Below are 21,325 nucleotides of genomic sequence, written 5' to 3'. Positions count from 1 at the left end.
CCTTCTCAATTGAACCGGCTTTCCTCTTGAATCTTGCTTCCATTGTGCGCCCTCTTCACATATGGTTGTGAGGACTTGGTCCAACCTTTGATCAAAGTTGACCCTTCTAGTGTAAGGGTGCTCATCTCCTTGCATCATAGGCAAGTTGAACGCCACCCTCACACTCTCCGGACTAAAATCCAAGTATTTCCCCCGAACCATAGTGAGATAATTCCTTGGATTCGGGTTCACACTTTGGTCATGGTTCTTGGTGATCCATGCATTGGCATAGAACTCTTGAACCATCAAGATTCCGACTTGTTGAATGGGGTTGGTAAGCACTTCCCAACCTCTTCTTCGGATCTCATGGCGGATCTCCGGATATTCACCCTTTTTGAGTGAAAAGGGGACTTCGGGGATCACCTTCTTCAAGGCCACAACTTCATAGAAGTGGACTTGATGCACCCTTGAGAGGAATCTATCCATCTCCCATGACTCGGAGGTGGAAGCCTTTGCCTTCCCTTTCCTCTTTCTAGAGGTTTCTCCGGCCTTGGATGCCATAAATGGTTATGGAAAAACGAAAAAGCAACGCTTTTACCACACCAAACTTAAAATGTTTGCTCGTCCTCGAGCAAAAGAAGAAAAAAGAGAATAGAAGAAGAAGAAATGAGGAAGAGGGGGAAGGTGGTGTGTTCGGCCAAGAAGGGAAAGAAGGGGTGTTTAGGTTGTGTGAAAATGAAGGGTTGAAGAAGGGTATATATAGGAGAGAGTGGGGGTAATGGTTCGGCCATGATGGGTGGGTTTGGGAGGGAAAGTGGTTTGAATTTGAAGGGTGAGGTTGGTGGGGATTTATGAAGGATGGATGTGAGTGGTGAAGAGAAAGATGGGATTTGATAGGTGAAGGGTTTTTGGGGAAGAGGTATTGAGGTGATTGGTGAATGGGGAAGAAGAGAGAGAGTGATGGTGGGGTCCTGTGGGTCCACAGATCCTGTGGTGTCAAGGAAAAGTCATCCCTGCACCAAGTGTTGCTCAAAATCACGTTTTGAGCTATTTCTGGCGTTAAACGCCGGGCTGGTGCCCATTCCTGGCGTTTAACGCCAGGTTGTTGCCCTTTACTGGCGTTTAACGCCAGTCTGGTGCCCCTTTCTGGCGTTAAACGCCCAGAATGGTGCCAGACTGGGCGTTAAACGCCCAACAGCTAGCATTACTGGCGTTTGAACGCCAGCTTCTTCTCCTCCAGGGTGTGCTGTTTTTCTTCCTGTTTTTCATTCTGTTTTTGCTTTTTTCATTGTTTTTGTGACTTCTTATGATCATCAACCTACAAAAAAGATAAAATAACAAAAGAAAATAGTTAACTATAAAACATTGGGTTGCCTCCCAACAAGCGCTTCTTTAATGTCAGTAGCTTGACAGATGGCTCTCATGGAGCCTCACAAATGATCAGAGCAATGTTGGAACCTCCCAACACCAAACTTAGAGTTTGAGTGTGGGGGTTCAACACCAAACTTAGAGTTTGGTTGTGGCCTCCCAACACCAAACTTAGAGTTTGACTGTGGGGGCTCTGTTTGTCTCTGATTTGAGAGAAGCTCTTCATGCTTCCTCTCCATGATGATAGAGGGATGTCCTTGAGCCTTAAACACCAAGGATTTTTCATTCACTTGAATGATCAACTCTCCTCTATCAACATCAATCACAGCCTTTGCTGTGGCTAGGAAGGGTCTGCCAAGGATGATGGATTCATCCATGCACTTCCCAGTCTCTAGGACTATGAAGTCAGTAGGGATGTAATGGTCCTCAATCTTTACCAAAACATTCTCTACAAGTCCATGAGCTTGTTTTCTTGAATTGTCTGCCATCTCTAATGAGATTCTTGCAGCTTGCACCTCAAAGATCCCTAATTTCTCCATTACAGAGAGGGGCATGAGGTTTACACTTGACCCTAAGTCACACAAGGCCTTCTTGAAGGTCATGGTGCCTATGGTACAAGGTATAGAAAACTTCCCAGGATCTTGCCTCTTTAGAGGCAGTTTCTGCCTAGACAAGTCATCCAGTTCTTTGGTGAGCAAAGGTGGTTCTTCCTCCCAAGTCTCATTTCCAAATAACTTGTCATTTAGCTTCATGATTGCTCCAAGGTATTTAGCAACTTGCTCTTCAGTGACATACTCATCCTCTTCAGAGGAAGAATACTCATCAGAGCTCATGAATGGCAGAAGTAAGTCCAATGGAATCTCTATGGTCTCATTTTGAGCCTCAGATTCCCATGGTTCCTCATTGAGGAACTCAGAGGAGATTGGTACACGCCCACTGAGGTCTTCCTCAGTGGCGTCCTCCTCCTCTCTTTCCTCTCCATATTCGGCCATGTCTATGGCTTTGCACTCTCCTTTTGGATTTTCTTCTGTATTACTTGGAAGAGTACTAGGAGGGAGTTCAGTAATTTTCTTGCTCAGCTGTCCCACTTGTCCTTCCAAATTTCTGATGGAGGACCTTGTTTCATTCATGAAACTTTGAGTGGTCTTTATTAGATCAGAGACCATTGTTGCTAAGTCAGAAGTATTCTGCTTAGAACTCTCTGTCTGTTGTTGAGAAGATGATGGAAAAGGCTTGCTATTGCTAAACCTGTTTCTTCCACCATTATTGTTATTGAAACCTTGTTGAGGTCTCTCTTGATTCTTCCATGAGAAATTTGGGTGATTTCTCCATGAAGAATTATAGGTGTTTCCATAGGGTTCTCCTAGGTATTCACCTCTTCCATTGAAGGGTTCTCAGGATCATAAGCTTCTTCCTCAGATGAAGCATCCTTAGTACTGTTTGGTGCATTTTGCATTCCAGACAGACTTTGAGAAATCAAATTGACTTGTTGAGTCAATATCTTGTTCTGAGCCAATATGGCATTCAGAGCGTCAATCTCAAGAACTCCTTTCTTCTGACTAGTCCCATTGTTCACAGGATTCCTTTCAGAAGTGTACATGAATTGGTTATTTGCAACCATTTCAATCAATTCTTGAGCTTCTGCAGGCGTCTTCTTCAGATGAAGAGATCCTCCAGTAGAGCTATCCAAAGACATCTTGGATAGTTCAGAGAGACCATCATAGAAAATACCTATGATGCTCCATTCAGAAAGCATGTCTGAGGGACATCTTCTGATTAATTGTTTGTATCTTTCCCAAGCTTCATAGAGGGATTCTCCATCCTTCTGTCTGAAGGTTTGGACTTCCACTCTAAGTTTACTCCATCTTTGTGGTGGAAAGAACTTTGCCAAGAAGGCATTGACTAGCTTTTCCCAAGAGTCCAGGCTTTCTTTAGGTTGAGAATCCACCCATATTCTAGCTCTGTCTCTTACAGCAAAAGGGAATAGCATCAGTCTGTAGACCTCAGGGTTAACCCCATTAGTCTTGACTGTGTCACAGATTTGCAAGAATTCAGCTAAGAACTGATGAGGATCTTCCATTGGAAGTCCATGGAACTTGCAATTCTGTTGCATTAGAGAACTAATTGAGGCTTAAGCTCAAAGTTGTTTGCTCCAATGGCAGGGATAGAGATGCTTCTCCCATAAAAATCAGGAGTAGGTGCAGTGAAGTCACCCAGCACCTTCCTTGCATTGTTGGCATTGTTGTTGTTTTCGGCTGCCATGTGTTCTTCTTCCTTGAAGAATTCGGTCAGGTCCTCTAAAGAGAGTTGTGCTTTAGCTTCTCTTAGCTTTCTCTTCAAGGTCCTTTCAGGTTCAGGATCAGCTTCAACAAGAATGCCTTTGTCTCTGCTCCTGCTCATATGAAAGAGGAGAGAAAAAGAAAATGTGGAATCCTCTATGTCACAGTATAGAGATTCCTTGAAGTGTCAGAGGAAAAGAGAAATAGTAAGAAGAAGGAGAAGAAGAATTCGAACTTTATTAGTTAGAGTTCGAATTGTGCATTAAGAAGGAGTAGTACTCCATAAATAGAAGGATGTGGGAAGGAGGGAAGAGAATTTTCGAAAATTCAATTAAAAGGATGTTAATAATTTTCGAAAATTGAAAGTGGAAAAGAATTAAAGTGATTTTTGAAAAAGATTTTGAAATTAAAAATTAAAAAGATTTGATTGAAAACTATTTAAAAAAAATGTGATTAAAAAGATTTGATTGAAAAGTTATGGTTTTAAAAAGATGTGATTGAGAAGATATGATTTGAAAACAATTTTAAAGGATATGATTTGAAAACAATTTGAAAAGATGTGATTTAAAAAAAAAAAAATTGATGACTTGCCTAACAAGAAAAGATATGATTCAAACATAAAACCTTCCTTAATAGAAAAGGCAAAAAATGTTCAATCAAATCATTAATTGTTAGTAAGTATCTTTGAAAAAGGAAAGAAATTGATTTTGAAAACATTTGATTGAAAAGATATGATTTGAAAAATATTTGGTTTTGAAAAACTTTGAAAACTTGAAAAAAAATTGATTTGAAAACAAAATCTTCCCCCTAGCACCATCCTGGCGTTAAACGCCCAGAATGGTATACATTCTGGCGTTTAACGCCCAAAATGCTACCTTTTTGGGCGTTAAACGCCCAACCAGGTACCCTGGCTGGCGTTTAAACGCCAGTCTGCCTTCTTCACTGGGCATTTTTGAATGCTCAGCTTTTTCTGTATAATTCCTCTGCAGTATGTTCTGAATCTTCAATTCTTTGTATTACTGACTTGAAAAGACACAAATTAAAAATATTTTTGGATTTTTTTAATAATCAAAATGCAACAAGAATCAAATAACAATGCATGCAAGACACCAAACTTAGCAGTTTGTGTACTACTGACACTATATGAGACACATAAATACTCAAGCCAAAAGAATTCAAAGATCAGAGTAAGAAATCATCAAGAATTACTTGAAGATCCTTAAGACACATGAATGAATGCATGTAATTGACACCAAACTTAAGATGAGACACTAGACTTAAGCAAGAAACAGCAAATATTTTTTTGGTTTTTATGATTTTGTAATTTTTTTGTGTTTTTCGAAAATTAAGTGGAAAAAGGTATCAAAATTCTTAATGAGAATTCCAGGAATCAGTGCAATGCTAGTCTAAGACTCCGGTCCAGGAATTAGACATGGCTTCACAGCCAGCCAAGCTTTCAAAGAAAGCTTCGGTCCAAAACACTAGACATGACCAAAGGTCAGCCAAGCCTTAGCGGATCACTGCTCCCAAAAGCAAAATTGATGAAAATCAACAAGCTCTTGTGGTGATAAGTTGAAACCTCGGTCCAATCAGATTAGACATGGCTTCTCAGCCAGCCAGATTTCAACAAATCATCATGAAACTCTAGAATTCATCTTCAAGAATTTCGAAAAAATAAATACCTAATCTAAGCAACAAGATGAACCGTCAGTTGTCCAAACTAGAACAATCCCAGGCATTGTTACCAAAAGCTTGCTCGAAACTTGAACAATCCCCGGCAACGGCGCCAAAAACTTGGTAGCGCGAAATTGTGAACAATACTTTTCACAACTCTCATAATCCCTGGTCATGAACTCCAAAAACTTGGTGGTTCAATTCCATGGCATTACACAACTTCGCACAACTAACCAGCAAGTGCACTGGGTCGTCCAAGTAATACCTTACGTGAGTAAGGGTCGATCCCACGGAGATTGTTAGCATTGAAGCAAGCTATGGTCATCTTGTAAGTCTTAGTCAGGCAAACTCAAATATATATGATGATGAACGAAAATAATATAAAAGATAAAGATAGTGATACTTATGTATATCATTGGTGTAAGAGCTTCAGACAAGTGTATGAAGATGCCTTCCCTTCCGTCTCTCTGCTTTCCTACTGCCTTCATCCAATCCTTCTTACTCCTTTCCATGGCAAGCTCGTGTAGGGTTTCACTGTTGTCAGCAGCTACCTCCCATCCGCGCAGTGAAAGCTAATGCACGCACTCTGTCACAGTACTGCCAATCACCGGTTTGGTTCCCTCCCCTACCGGAATAGAATCCCTCTTTTGCGTCTGTCACTAACGCCCAGTAGGTTACAGGTTTGAAGCACGTCACAGCCATTCAATCATTGAATCCTACTCAGAATACCACAGACAAGGTTAGACCTTCCGGATTCTCTTGAATGCTGCCATCAAGTCCTGCCTATACCACGAAGACTCTGATCTCACGGAATGGTTGGCTCGTTTGTCAGGCGAGCACTCGGTTGTCAGGCGATCAACCATGCATCGTGCAATCGGGAATCCAAGAGATATTCACTAAGCCTCAGATGCTTGTAGAACAAGAATGGTTGTCAGTCACCTTGTTCATGAGTGAGAATGGTGATGGGCGTCAATCATCACCTTCATCATGTTGAAGAACAAGTGATATCTTGGATAAAGAACAAGCGGAATTGAATGGAAGAACAATAGTAATTGCATTAATACTCGAGGTATAGCAGAGCTCCACACCTTAATCTATGGTGTGTAGAAACTCCACCGTTGAAAATACATAAGAACAAGGTCTAGGCATGGCCGAATGGCCAGCCTCCAAAGGTCTAAGATAGCATAAAACAAAGATAGCTACCCAAAAGTCTCTCTCAATACAATAGTAAAAGGTCCTACTTATAGAAAACTAGTACATAGATGAGTAAATGACATAAAAATCCACTTCCGGGCCCACTTGGTGTGTGCTTGGACTGAGCAATGAAGCTTTTTTCGTGTAGAGACTCTCCTTGGAGTTAAACGCCAGCTTTAGTGCCAGTTTGGGCGTTTAACTCCCAATTAGGTGCCAGTTCCGGCGTTTAACGCTGGAATTTCTTGAGGTGACTTTGAACGCCGGTTTGGGCCATCAAATCTTGGGCAAAGTATGGACTATTATATATTGCTGGAAAGCCCAGGATGTCTACTTTCCAACGCCGTTGAGAGCGCGCCAATTGGGCTTCTGTAGCTCCAGAAAATCCATTTCGAGTGCAGGGAGGTCAGAATCCAACAGCATCTGCAGTCCTTTTGAGTCTCTGGATCAGATTTTTGCTCAGGTCCCTCAATTTCAGCCAGAAAATACCTGAAATCACAGAAAAATACACAAACTCATAGTAAAGTCTAGAAAAGTGAATTTTAACTAAAAACTAATAAAAATATACTAAAAACTAACTAGATCATACTAAAAATATACTAAAAATAATGCCAAAAAGCATACAAATTATCCGCTCATCAACATCCTGTAAGGAGCACTTGAGATTGGTCCCGCCCCGGGCACCAACTCAATAGCAAACTCAACCTCTCGGTTAGGTGGAAACTCATCAATATCATTGGGAAACACTTCCGGAAACTCACACACAACCGGAATCTGTTCCAACCTTTGATCATCTCCCGAAACACCCGCGGCTAACAACAAGATACCCTGACATTCGGTTCCGGAACAATTCACCATCATCGAATTCAAGTAATAATTATTCACTACGACCGGTCCTTCAGTATCCTCCGGCATAAAGTACACCGATTTTGTAGAACAATCAAGCAGAACATGGTTCTTAGATAACCAGTCCAATCCCAAGATAAGATCAAGACCAATCATCGGCAAGCAGATTAAATCATGAACAAAATCACGCTGCTTGAATCTAAGGGAAACTTCCGGACATCCTAGCCTAGTTACCATGGCTTCATGGGTAGCATTATATACCTTTAGGTCATAATCTAAGGTTACAATCTTCAATCCTAACTCATGAGCTTTCTCAAATGCAATGAATGAATGTGATGCTCCCGAATCAAATAAAGCATTTAAAGTTTGACCAGCTATTTCACAGTTACCTCGAATGAGTGTCTCAGATCCCTCAGCTCCTACAGCCGAAGTGGTGAACACCCGACCAGTCTGTTGTGCCTTCCCAGCACCTTGTTTCTGCCTCTCCAGACAATTGGCGGCTTTATGCCCCGCTTTTCCACAATTGTAGCACAAATCCCATCCGGCCTTGCATGGTGCTCCCGGATGGTGACTCCCACACCTAGTGCAAGCTTGATCATTCTGAGGCTGCTTCCCAAACTTCTTTCCTTGGGAGTTGTTGTTGTTGGGCCTCCTGAAGGAGCCTCCCCTCTTGAAAGGCGGACCTCTAGGTGCAAAGCTCTTCCCTCGGTTCTGTGGGAATGATCCTTTGTGACTCCCCTTCTCAGCGGTTGCCCTTTTTACACACTCTTCAGCAACCCTACACTTGTTCACCAACTCGGAGAAAGTCCTAATCTCCATTGGTCCCACTGAACTGAAGATATCACTCCGGAGTCCTCCTTCATACTTAACACACTTCCATTCCTCATATTCCACCGGGTCCCTTGGCACATACGAGAGAACCTGAACAGCTCCTCAAACTTGTCAGTATACTCTGATATGGACATAGTACCCTGCTTCAGCTGTAACAATTCAAGTTCCTTAGCCGTCCTAGCAGAAGTCGGAAAGTACTTCTTATAGAACTCTTCTTGAAAGACATTCCAGGTGATATAGTCATCACCCTGCTGCAGAAGACGTCGGATACCTTGCCACCAATGCGACGCTTCACCGACAAGCATATAGGTAGCAAACTCGACACGCTGTCCTTCAGGCACCACTTGCGCTTGCAACGCTCGCTCTATAGCCTGAAACCATGTATCAGCCTCAGTCGGACTAGTAGTTCCCTTGAACTTAGGTGGATTAACCTTCAAAAAGTTTGCCAGTGTCATCGGGCCTTGAACTCCACCTCCATCATTACCATGGTTGTTCATCTGTTGACCAAGAGCCTCAGCAGTGGCTTGCATAGCAGCAGCCATGTTCTCCAACGCAGTCATGAAGTTCACCGGGTCATTAGGGTTATTCTCCGGTGCACGAGCATTCGCACGACCTCTCGCACTACCTCTACCGCGTCCACGAGGCGCCATCTGGTTCCTATACATACCAAACAATCGATATTAAGTTGATCAGTCTCAATATCGGAAGTCTAGTACTTCAAAGTCCCAAATGCATGCTCATGAACGTTTATGCCAATTATATCAAGCAGATATACTAATAGCACATAACACACGCACAGAGAATGCACAGAAGCATAATCAGTCCATCCCTCAGGCTCTACAGGAACGAACTGCTCTGATACCATAATGTAACACCCTACCATACAGAGTCTTATGCTTAAGTCATAATTCAGAGATGGCAAGGTATTACGACCTCTAAAATAAAAATTTAGCACCTATAGTAGTATGAATGATTGATTATAACTAGGAGCCTTTGTAGAAAAAGGGGTAAGCAAAAATCGCAACTCGAAAGCGCAACACTCCGATCGACATCGTAACGAACAAGGATAACCAACGCGAGATTATATATATACAAAGGAGTGTCAAAAATAGGAATATCAAGGCTCAAGATCCGGATGCGAAGATAACCGGTCCGAGCATAGCAATATATACATATGATAAAATAAGGAAAACCCCAAAGGAAACCCAAAGGGACACAAATACATAAAACCTATTCTCCAAAATCTCCCATAAGAGGAGTCATCACAGTTTGTATTATTTAATGGAGATAAAAGTATCTAAGCAAAACATATAAACCAAAACATAGCCCCGAGAACAAAGGATCTTCGCAATATAGAAGTCTCCAGCATGCATCAGCGGGACACCTCACGTCCTGCATCTGAAAACCACAAAATCCGCATGGGTGAGAACCAGAGGTCCCCAGCATGGTAACAGTTTCCACATATATACATAATAATAGAGGAAAGCCAAAGGCAATCCTATAACTCCCTCTAGATAATATCAAAGCTCATAAACAAGCTAAACCATATAAGGGCATCTGACTAAAGATTCTTCAGTCTAACTAATACTTCCCTTTCCAATCCCTTCAAACCTCCCAACCACCAGCAGGAGTATATTATAGCAAACACAGATATATCAAACAAAGAATATACAAATAGTAGCAGTTAAGACATTTAGACAATTAGCAAGTAATATGCAGTCAAATAGGCAATCTCAAACAATTCACATAGTATGCATATGATGAATGCCTGTCCCTAGTGGCCGATGATATCATCTTGTCGGTTATATAGCCAACCCGACAAGTCCTGGTCGCTAACCATTGGACTGTCCCTCTGTCGTGCATCCCCAAACTCGAGTTATACTCGTTATAAACTTGATCATAACATGATCCATATCCATCACCCTCACTGGTGATTATTTACGGGGGTTCGAGCTCATCCGGGCCTTTCACAGTGCCCGGCCACACTTACGACATAGGGTTAACAGAGCTTCGAGTCTCGACCTGGAGCACGTGGTGGCTAGCCACTGCTACTATCCAAGGAAACTCGTACCTCAGATAGTGGAAGTGCAATTCACAATTATCAATAATTCAGCATCAACATGCATGAATTCTCATCCATGGATCAACATCCATATCAGCCATTCCGGCTCACGGTTAAATCCATAACCAGCCAATATTCATAGCATACACAGCTATTCCGGCTCACGGTTAAATCCATAACCAGCCATTTCATTAACAATTACAGCCTTTCGGCCCATGGCATAACAAACACTTCCACCACCATCCTCCGCATCTCACATAATCATCTTGATCCTCATTGATCATACATTTTTCCCTTGCTTCACTCGCAAGTTATCACATTCACTAGCCCCTTTCTAATAGCTAGGCATATTAGAATGATTTAAGACATGAATGGTGAGATCGGAGGCTTAGAAGTATGAGATTTGGCTTTTAAAACTCAAAAATCAACTTTGGGATGAAAACAGGGCCACGCGTACGCGCACTCCACGCGCACGCGTGGATGGCCTCAAAAACTCATCGACGCGCAAGCGTCATGCACGCTAACGCGTGGATTCAAAACTTGCCAATCGACGCGCACGCGTCAACCACGCGTACGCGCAGGTGTTCTCGTGCCCTAGGCACAACACAGGCACAGTTTTGGCATAACTCTCGGGTAAATGACTGGGCATTGGGTGCAGCACAATCGGCGCGCCCGCGCACATCACGCGTACGCGTGGATGGCACTTTTCGGAAGATCGGCGCGTACGCGCCAGGTGCGCCCACGCGCAAGGGGTCATTCTGCTAAAATTTTTCTAAGTTAAAGGCTGCAGAATTCACAGATTTACACCCCAATCTTCCAACGGACATAACTTCCTCATTTTAAATCGTTTTTCACCCGTTCTTCGAACGGCATGGACATCCCGGATCCAATTTCATTTCTAAACAGATTTGGTACAAAACGGAGATCCGTAGTCCAAGTTATATCCCGTCAAAGTATGCCCAAAAACCATATTTTCATACAAAACCACAATATGCCATTTTCAAAACAAACCATTTTCAACCCTTTTCAAAATCAATCAAAACATGTCAATTTCATCCCTTTTCTTTGAAATCAATCAAAATATATCAAATTCAACATCAAGCCTCCTCAACTCACACATTGACACATTACCACAATATACAAAATCACTATCTCATCATTTTAGCCCACTTCACCCAAGTGGCTCAAACTCAAACATATTGACATATCATATACTAATCCTCATGCCAATTCTCAACAACATCAATTCCAATAAATCATCATTGTACATAATCAACATCATACTCACCATCAACATGGTTCAACCCACAATTCAACCATAACCAATCATCAAGCATATATCACGATATGCATATTTCTCATACATCATACCACCAAGGCATCAATATTCATCATCACATATATGACCACATCATATATCTCAATCATTCATCAACATCAACAATTCAATGCCTATCTTAGGGCCTCTAGCCTAAGTATTTCCTACCACATTACATATTAGATACGGGAAACCGAAACCATACCTTAGCCGATTTTCCCAAGCTCAACCGGAGCACTTCCAAACCACTTATCCACAAGCTCTCAAGGTCTCAATACCTCCAAGAACAGATTTTTCACCACCAAGCCCTTTCCAAGCTTTTCAAAATCACCAATCAAGCTCCAATATCCACACACACACAACCTAAGCCACAACCATCATACCCATACACAACATCTCAAAACCCAAACATCATAAAACAACAAAATACACTAGGGTTGAGAATCTTACCACCTCCAAGGTCCAAGGAGACAAGATTAACCTTCTCCTTCAAGAGAGTTGGGTCCTATAACATCAAAGAACCCAAAATCTCAACATTTAACCCATGAAACTCGAAAATAAGGGCTGAGATTTCGAACAGTAACACGTGGCTTACCTCAAGATTGGTTGTATGGGTTTTGTAGAGCTCTCCGCGGTGAACGCGTGGCCGCAAACGGGGCGGCAATCGGAGCTCTAGATCAAAAGTTATGGTGGTTTGAAGATCAACCAAGGGAGAGAACTTGAGAGAGTGTTCTTCCTCCCTTTCTTTCTAATTTCAGCTTGTGTGTAACAAATGAGGAGAGAGAGTGCTGAAAACTAGGGTTTTGGTTAAGTTATGTTGGGCCAAGGGCCCACTTTGGGTCCGGTTGGCCCGGTTTGGCCCGTTCGGTCCAATCTTGGTCCGAATTCTATAAAATTGGTACCAAAATTCTCGTCTCAGTCTCCTCTATCACATTTAGCCATAAAAATCACATTTTAGGCTTTCTAGAATAAATTCTCATTTATGGGTTAATTAGCCGTTAATTAACCGGGTTTTACATAAAATCAGTCATTTCAAAAGTTTAAATTAAGGGAAATGTTCCCATAAAATTACACAAAACGTCTTTTTTTAAAGATATTTTTTAATAATTAAAATTTAACATATATAATCACTTAAATTATGTTATTTTTGTCAAAATTAGGACAGACAAATTAATTTGACCGAAAAATAGTGAATCAAAATTTGAATCTGTCTAAATTAATATTATTTTTTTATAAAGATGACTACAATATCCCTATTATATAAATTGACTAAATACTTTTATTATATATATTAATTTTTGAGAATTCTAAATTCTAGCCCTTTTCTTCTCTATCGTTATAGAGTTAGAATTTAAACTTCTCAAAATTAATATATATATATATATATATATATATATATATATATATATATATAATAGGGATATTTTAGTTGTGTTTTATAATAGAGATATTGTAGTAATTTTTTATAAAAAATATTAATTTATACCGGTTCAAAATTTAATTTATTAATTTTTTTATTAAACTGATTTGTCCGGTCTAATTTTAATAAAAATAATATAATTTAATTGATTATATGTGTTAAATTTTAATTTTTAAAAAACATCTTTAAAAAAAGACGTTTTTGACATCTTTATTTAAGTGACTCCCTTAAATTAATAGGAGAAAGTAACACTAATAGTTATATCTCTAATATTTTTCCTCAACTAAGAGGTCTCTTTTTTTTGGAGTTCACCACTAATACCATGTCATAAAACTATTTATCCCAAAAATTTAAATTGATAGAAGAAGGTAACACTAATAGTTATATCTCTAACACTTCCTATATATATATATATATTTATATATTGAATAATATATATATATAAAAGCGTTGTGGGATACTACATACCAAAAATTTTTTTAGCAAACAATGATATTAGAAACAGATAACTAAGGAGTTTCAGTAAAAAATATTTAAAAAGATATATGAATTATGAATAGATAATTAATTAAGTTGAAGAAACTAGCTAGCTAACTAGAGTGAATCAAATACACAAAATATGTGACGTGGATAATTTTGTGACACATATTTGCACCGCCCGTTGAACTTAATATAACAAATTCTAATTGTGTGGAACTATTTTCCCGTGAGATCGTTAATTGAGTTAACTATTTCTAACTTTATATATCAACTTACTAGCAAAGACAAAGTGCTTGTTTTTATTTTTTACTTTTTCTTGGTATCCAATTATCCATAAGCCAGAAATGAGGCTGGTTTTATGGAATATGGAATGTGTTTAATTAATAATAATATTGATTATTGCATTGAGAAATTCTAAAAGTCCAGTCTCAGAATGAACTTTCAAAAGATATTAAATTTAAAATTTCTCATTTTGAAAATAATATGCGAATATAACCTTGCATTTTAATAATAATTTTTTTACTTCTATTTGATCAGTGCTGATAAATTATTTAAAATAAGGTATTGTTATAGTAGTTACATACTACATTTGTTCATTACAATGCTAGTAAATTTGGAATATATACATTTCAAATAAAAATGTAGATAGTTTTGGAGATTGAATGAGAAAATAAATATTCACCATTAAACTGGTTAAGGAAAACTTCTTACAACATATATCTGTGAAGAAAGTACATTATCCAAATCATTTATGGAAACTTTTTTGTGGCCAGACATATGATATTTCTTGTAGTTTCATTCATCTATTAGTATTTGGCGCAATAGTAATAATTATCAGAAACCGAGTTTCTTCTAGATGATTCTTCTTTTAATATAGTTCAACTCTATATTTTAAAATAAATTCATATGTAAAAAAAATTAATTATTGAATTATATATAAAATATATATATATTAAAATATAAAATATATATTAAAATATAAATATTTATACATAAATATAGATAAAAAATTTTTAATAATTAATTTTTAGTGTATATATAATATTTTTATTAAAATAATTATTTTATATGAATAAAATAATATATAAAGTAAAATCATATATTGGTAATTTTAAAAATATATTTATTATTATTATAAATATAATTTTTTATTTTTTTCTTTTTATCAGTTTAAATTAAAAAAATAGTGATATGAATTATAACTATTATAACCTAAAAATTTAAAGTTTGAGCTTTGCTAATTGTAAAAAAAAAAATTCAGCATAAGACTCAAATTAAGAGAGAAAGAAAGTCTTTATAAAAAAAATTATACAAATAATTTTTTTTAAAATTATGTTAAATATATAAAGAAGAGATTAAGACTGAGATTAAATTAAATTTTTGTATTATATTTAGTATAAAATATATTAGACTGAATTATGTCTAAGTATTATATTTGATTTAAGATAAATATAAAAATTGATGGATAAATTTAAAATTAAAAAAGTCAAATAATTTTTTTTAAATATTTTTGTGTTATAAGACTGAAATTTTAATTTTTAACTACCAAATACAATAATATTAAGTCTTAGTCCTCTAATTTCAATTTTACTCTCTAAAAAACAAACACTAATTAAGTGTTACGTACATTAAGTTCATTTATTTGCTCAATGTAGAAACTCTTAATATTGTGTTTACATGCATAATTAACAATGATTTTTTTAATCAATTTGTATTTGTCAAATCAACTTGTTAGAAATTGTTATAATACTATTTTTTTAAAAGTTTAAATTAATAGGAGGAAACAATATAAATAGTTATATTTTTAACACTCTCTCAAATAAGAATCTCTTTTGGATTTGCTTGATTTTTGTATAAGCATTCTTTTCTCCTTTTAATTACCTTATACTTTTTTTTGAGTTCAATAAGAAATAAATTTTAAACCTTTCGAACATAAAGATGCCATATCATTATACTACATTTTCTAAAAGTTTAAACTGATAGTAAGAGATAATTAATATGATATCAAAGCTCTATATCTAAAAAGGTCTAAAGTTCGATTCTTAATAAACCCCAAAATTAAAAAAAATAACATAAAACAAATAAAAAAAGAGGTCTACATCTATAAAAAAATCAATCAAACCTAGAAAAAATTTTTATTTGAAGAAAAGTATTAAAAATATAACCATTAATGTTGTCTCTTTTTATTTGTTTAAGTTTTTGGAAAAAATTGTATTGTCTGCTTAAATAAATATCAGAAAATTAAAATTTGTATTGTGTATATATTAATTTATTAGTTAACAACATATCGTTAATAAAGTTTAAATTTACGATGAATCAGTTCTTATCTTATCAAGTTGAAAAATATTGTTGACAAAAAAAACAATGCTTTGTTTTTTGTTAATTAATTAAGAAAGATCGAGAACAAAATTAAATCTTGCTTGGAATGAATATGATTGATATATCTTAGATCCCTTGGCTTTCATTAATGGAACTGAATGGATAGAATTGTGAATGATAAAGATCATTAGCCGCGTGAGGATCCTGACGCGGATGTCACTTGGTATGTGTGTATATATATATATGTTTGATTCAATAATAATAAGTACTTCCCCAATTTCCATTTATTGAACTACTTCACATACTTCCAAATTCTATGCGATTCATAATGCATACACGTCCTATAAAGTACCCAAACTTTTCCCGGCAAAATTGAAAGTATTTCATCATGCTTTCATGCCTCCTAAATGGAGCAAAATAGAATTTCAAGTGCTTAGAACAAAAATATATACCAAAGTTAGCAAAATTAGGAAAAATCTCGAATAATCAACCCTATAATTAATTAATACACTATATTATTATTATATAGCTAATGCTTGTTATTGTTTTAGAAGAAGCCACTTAGATAAAGACGTCAAAAATATTTTTTTAAAGATGTTTTTTAATAATTAAAATTTAATATATATAATTAATTAAATCGTATTATTTTTGTCAAAATTATGTCAGACAAATTAATTTGACCGAAAAATAGTGAATCAAATTTTGAATTGATCTGAATTAATATTATTTTTTATATGAAAAATGACTACAATATTTTTATTATAAAAAATGATTAAAATACTCTTATTATATAATATTAATTTTGAGAATCCTAAATTCTAGTTCTTTACTTCTCTGTCGTTATAGGGTTAGGATTTAAAGTTTTAAATATATATATATATATATATATATATATATATATATATATATATAGGAGTATTTAATAAAATATTATAATTATTTTTTATTAAAAATAATATTAATTTAATTTGATTTAAGATTTGATTCATTATTTTTTATTAAATTAATTTGTTTGGTCTAATTTTAACCAAAATAACACGATTTAATTAATTATATATGTTAAATTTTAATTATTAAAAAATATTAAAAAAAAATATTTTAAATGTCTTTATTGAAATGACTCCCTAATTAAGAGGTTCCTCTTATATTATCTAACCTTATACATAAATGGTTGATGCAATTGCGGTTTGTCTTGGTTGGGCAACACCAATAATACTCTTTTGAGAATAGGTTTTAAATACCGACTCAAAAATTTCGTCATAAAATCATATCTCTCTCCTTTGTCTGATTTCTAACCTTATCATTAAATAAAGATAATGTAAACTTAGGTCATATTGTATTAAGGGGCAACTTTCTTGTATTCTTCTTCAAAGAGGAAAAAAAAAAATTCGAATCATAACTAAAAGTCTTTTTGAGGCACTACGCATCTTTATTATGAATGAAAAACAACTCCATGCATCTTTACTACTACTACTACTACTACACGGCCATATATTATCCTAATAAACAGTATTTAGTTTCAAAATTATGTTAAGATATCATTTTTTATATTTTCTTGGTTGATAGTGTACTATTGCCTTACATTTACCAATCCATGAAAGCTTACTCTTTCGTTTATACAAATTATTTAACCAACTTGAATTGTTAAAATGGTTAGTTGACTTATTTGTTTAAGTAAGTATTGTGTTCAAATTTCATTTTATACATGTACCAATCTATTAATTAATAATAAATCTTAAAATAAATATCAAATTCACAAAAAATGAGTTCTTGACATTTTAGATTAAGGAACACCATGAAAAAAAAATTAAATTTATGTATTACATTTATATAATAAGAAAAACAATTCATGCAAAATTGATCGAATATACAGTAAAATAAATAAAATAGTAAAATAAAAAATAATAAGATTATTCTTGAAATTAAAATAGTATAACTGATATATGAAGATAGAGTCATAAATTTATTCAATGGTGATTAGGTAAGGTTCGAAAACTAAACTGATGATTAAATCGCTTAATAAAACTAGAGTTTGAAAGATTTAAAAGTTTAATTGATTGAATTGGATATCATAAAATATATATTTATATATAAAATATATAATTTTTTTAATTTTTTATTTTATTATTTTAAATCCACTAACTTTTAAAAAATATAATTAGTTTAACCGATTAACCAATTATTTGATCAATTTTTAAATTTTTTTAATTAATTTATTGTTAATCAATTTTTATTTTAAATCGAACTAGCTAGTTTGATGACTGATTTTAAATTAATTCGGTCGAACTAATCGATTTAATCCGATTCTCCGAACAATATTTTACATGATGTTCAGGAGTTTGATTTTTAAAAGCGTAAGAGAAAAAATAAAAAAAAAACTTAATCCACTACTTTTAGTATTTCGAGGACAAAAGTTTTAGGCCATGTTTGTTTAAAAGGAAAATAGAGGAAAAGAAAAAGAAGAATGTAAAATCCGGTAAAATTGTAGTTAATTAAATAAATTATTAAATAGGAGCGGATATGGTTAGAAAATTTAGCAATCAGAATTTGATAATTTAAAAATGATATTTGGACTCAGTGAATTTTTCTAAGTTGGAAGCATAGTTTTTTGAATAAAAAAGGCGCACTGAAAATTTGACCGGCAGTACCGGCTGTGGTCTGTCTGATAGTGGCTGAAAAAATTAATTAGAAGTGAATAATTTTAAGAAATAAGAATTTATAATTTGGGAAGATAGAAATATTTAAAATTCTAATCTTAAAGGTTTTGGCCCAAAATTGGGCCAACGGGCTAAAATAAGTGAACCGGGCCCAAGTGGACCTAAGCCCACATATATATAACATCATTAAGCACACTTTCAGCCACCATACTCTCCCATTTGTGAGTGAGGGCCGAAATTGAGAGAAAAAAGAAGAGAGGAGAAAACCTAATCCTTGCTCCACCTTCAAATGTCCATAACTTTTGTTACGACACTCCAATTGACGAGCCGTTTATGGCCACGCATCGCTGTTCTCATCCTCTACAATTATATCTAAGTTTTGTAGTGAGTATTCCACTGTCCTATGTCTAATTTTCATTTTTTTTCTTTAAATTCAAATTTGATTTGGGTTTTTAGGAAATCTTGTAATTTTGGTTATTTAGGAGTGCTCTAGTATGAGTCATGGGTGATATTCATCACAAACTTCAGTGGGTTAAGGTAGCAAACCCTCCAACCCTTGTGATTTATCAATTTCATGAATCCTAGGTTGATTATAAGTGTGAAAATTGATTATGTTATAGTATTGGGTGATTTTGGTGCACAATTGGGAGAGTGATGTTGCTTGTGGGGCCTTGGTGAGGCTTGGAGATAAGGTTTGGTGGAGACTTCCAAGAAGAAGCTCAATTATTTTGGCTACAAGAGATACGATCTAAGTTTCATTTAAGTACTGTGTGGTGTGATGAGAATTCCTAGGCTAGATCCCCCTAGGATTAATTTTGGATTATGTAAATGGTTTGTACTAATATGTATAGTTGATATGTGATGTAAATTAATGATTGAGTTGAGAATTGTGTGAATTCGTATGTTTGGTGTGTTGAGAATGTGATGAATTGGATAATGAATATTGGTTTGTGAAATATGCATTTAAATTGTGAATTTGGACCGGGGGACGTGAATCTTAGGCCGGAGGCTGGAAAGTGGTAAGGAAGGAAAATGATGTGTGTATATGAGATTGAATGGATATTGAATATTGAGTGTATGAATAAATGGGAGGAATGTGGAATAAAAAGAAATTAAGAATTTAGAAGCGGAAGGTGATGAAATGGAATTGAATTGTGTAGATGAGGCAGGTTTGGTTTTGGTTGAGTGTAATTATGCGAATGTGGTTGGGTTGTGGTCATTTGAATGAGTGAAAATGAATTTGGCTTGTGAACATTGAAAAAATTGGTGATTTCTGTTTTTGGGTGAAAACTGATTTCTGACCAACTTCGGTGGTCCGTAACGCGGTCCTCATAGTTAAGAATTCTTAAAAATTAGATTTTTATGAAAGTTCATTTAATGATCTTTCCAACGGTTCAAAAATTGTTGAAAAAAAGATTTTCGTAGAAGAAGTTATGTGTGGCGGAAGCTTGAGGTTTAAAAATGAAATTCTGCAGTTTTTTTAGACTTAGTAAAACTTTTAAGAAAACGTACTCCGACGTGCACGCATGGCCGGCGCGCGCACATCAGTCACGACTTTCACTCTCTCACGCGTGCGCCTGGCCGACGCGTATGCGTCGCTGTATTGATGTAGGTGCCCCAGTAGAAAATCTAGAGAGTTGCGCGGGTACTGTGCCAGTTTTGTGCGAGGAGCACAAAACGCACCCACGCGTATGCATGATTGACACGCACGCGTCACATTACCTCTCTGGTTTCCATGTGTATGCATAGACGACACTCACGCGTCACTCTACTTTTCCGCCTTCCACACGTGCGCGTGGGCGATGCGCACGCGTGACCCCGTTTTCAGTAAAAATTGATTTTTGAGCTTTTAAAGCCGAATTTTAGACTTTTAAGCCTTCATTTTTATCCTGTAAGTCCCAAATTTTGAATGAATGCATGTTTGAGATGCATGAGTAGTAGCAAGGGTTGTAGTTCGTCCCACTTGCTCCAAGTCAGAGATTGTGACGGCTGGGTAGTAGCGGCAGTAGTGGTTATTCCACTCGCTCCAAGTTGAGCTTTTAAACACCTGCGTGGGTAGATGCAGTGGCATTGATCCACTTGCTCTGGGATGTGGTGGGATATACCTGCCTGGGTAGATGTAGTGACATTGATCCACTTGCTCCGGGACATGGTGAGACATACCTGCTTGGGTAGATGCAGTGGAGTGATTCCACTTGCTCTGGGTTTGGTTTTGAGACTCCTGGGGTAGATGCTGTGGTTAGCCCCCACTTACTTCTAATCGAGTATGTTTTGAGATTGAAACTATTTAAGTCCCGGATTTCCTTGGGTAGATGCAGTGGGTCAGCTCCATTTGCTCCAGGTAGAGATCCGAGATTCTGTTGACCCTGCGACATAAGATGTGGTCGGACATTTAGACCTTTTCGGATGAGCTCTCACCCATGGATATTTTATTTTGATTGATTATGATTTTGAACTTGAGAATGCGCGCTCGCAGGGACTGTCCAATGGTTAGGTACCAGGACATATCGGGTTGGCTTTGTAACCGATAGATGATATCATCATGCATAGGGAATGCATACATCATTTGCATATGTTTGAATTGTTTGGGTTTGCCTATTTGTTTTAGATTGCTATATCATCTATGCTATATTACCTGATTATGTGCTACTTATTCTACTTGTACCTTAATGTGTATTACTTGCCTGTATTGCTTGTGTTTGTACAATGAGAGGTCCCTCATGCTGGTGTCAGTTGACATTGAGGGCTGTTGTTGATGAGATGAGTTGATGATGAAATTGAATAATGATGATGATTATTGAACGAGGTAATTGAGCTCCGTGGATAGACGCAGTGAAGTGATTTCACTGCTCCAAGTAGAAAATGAGATAATTTGAGTTTTATGGGTAGATGCAGTGAAGT

At 36.2% G+C, this 21,325-nt stretch overlaps 1 non-coding gene across 1 annotated transcript; it reads left to right on the top strand.

Annotated features, from left to right (window-relative positions):
- The first annotated feature begins 3,096 nt into the window (after nucleotides 1–3,096).
- On the top strand, nucleotides 3,097–3,205 carry LOC130977993 (small nucleolar RNA R71). Its single transcript, XR_009085658.1, has one exon. It is a non-coding gene; the product is annotated as a small nucleolar RNA R71 (small nucleolar RNA).
- The last annotated feature ends 18,120 nt before the right edge of the window (nucleotides 3,206–21,325 follow it).

This window comes from Arachis stenosperma, chromosome 4 (assembly GCF_014773155.1).
Source record: "Arachis stenosperma cultivar V10309 chromosome 4, arast.V10309.gnm1.PFL2, whole genome shotgun sequence".
Taxonomy (NCBI): Eukaryota; Viridiplantae; Streptophyta; class Magnoliopsida; order Fabales; family Fabaceae; genus Arachis; species Arachis stenosperma.
Note: the sequence above shows the minus strand (reverse complement) of the source record. Positions and strands in the feature narration are given on the sequence as shown.